At 40.0% G+C, this 1,008-nt stretch overlaps 1 non-coding gene across 1 annotated transcript; it reads right to left on the bottom strand.

Moving 5' to 3' along the window:
- Positions 1 to 441: 441 nt before the first annotated feature.
- Positions 442 to 549, bottom strand: LOC112804210 (small nucleolar RNA R71). The gene has a single exon (XR_003202828.1). It is a non-coding gene; the product is annotated as a small nucleolar RNA R71 (small nucleolar RNA).
- Positions 550 to 1,008: the final 459 nt, after the last annotated feature.

Below are 1,008 nucleotides of genomic sequence, written 5' to 3' on the forward strand. Positions count from 1 at the left end.
AAAGAGGACTTTACTGAAATTTTTGAAAAAGAACTAGAGATGGCCGAACCCAATAACAATAGTGGAGGTGCAAGGAAGATGCTTGGTGACTTTACTACACCAAATTCCAACTTCCATGGAAGAAGCATCTCAATCCCTGCCATTGGAGCAAACAATTTTGAGCTAAAGCCTCAATTAGTTTCTCTGATGCAACAGAATTGCAAGTTTCATGAACTTCCATTAGAAGATCTTTTTCAGTTCTTAACTGAATTCTTGTAGATTTGTGATACTGTTAAGACCAATGGAGTTGATCCTGAGGTCTATAAGCTTATGCTTTTCCCTTTTGCTATAAGAGACAGAGCTAGAACATGGTTGGACTCTCACCCTAGAGATAGCCTGAACTCTTGGGATAAGCTGGTCACGGCTTTCTTAGCCAAATTTTTTCCTCCTCAAAAGCTGAACAAGCTTAGAGTGGATGTTTAAACCTTCAGGCAAAAAGAAGGTGAATCCCTCTATGAAGCTTGGGAAAGATACAAGCAACTGACCAAAAGCTGCCCTTCTGACATGCTTTCAAAATGGACCATCCTGGATATATTCTATGATGGTCTGTCTGAATTGTCTAAAATATCACTGGACCATTCTGCAGGTGGATCTATTCACCTAAAGAAAATGCCTGCAGAAGCTCAGGAACTCATTGAAATAGTTGCAAATAACCAGTTCATGTACACCTCTGAAAGGAATCTTGTGAGTAATGGGACGCCTCAGAAGAAGGGAGTTCTTAAAATTGATGCTCTGAATGCCATAGTGGCTCAGAACAGAATGTTGACTTAGCAAGTTAATATGATTTCTCAGAGTCTGAATGGTTTGCAAAATGCATCCAACAGTACTAAAGAAGCATCTTCTGAAGCAGAAGCTTATGAACCTGAGAACCCTGCAATGGCAGAGGTGAATTACATGGGTGAAGCCTATGGAAACACCTATAATCCCTCATGGAGAAATCATCCAAATTTCTCATGGAAGGATAAACAA

The sequence above is a fragment of the Arachis hypogaea genome, chromosome 5 (assembly GCF_003086295.3).
Source record: "Arachis hypogaea cultivar Tifrunner chromosome 5, arahy.Tifrunner.gnm2.J5K5, whole genome shotgun sequence".
In the NCBI taxonomy this organism is placed as follows: Eukaryota; Viridiplantae; Streptophyta; class Magnoliopsida; order Fabales; family Fabaceae; genus Arachis; species Arachis hypogaea.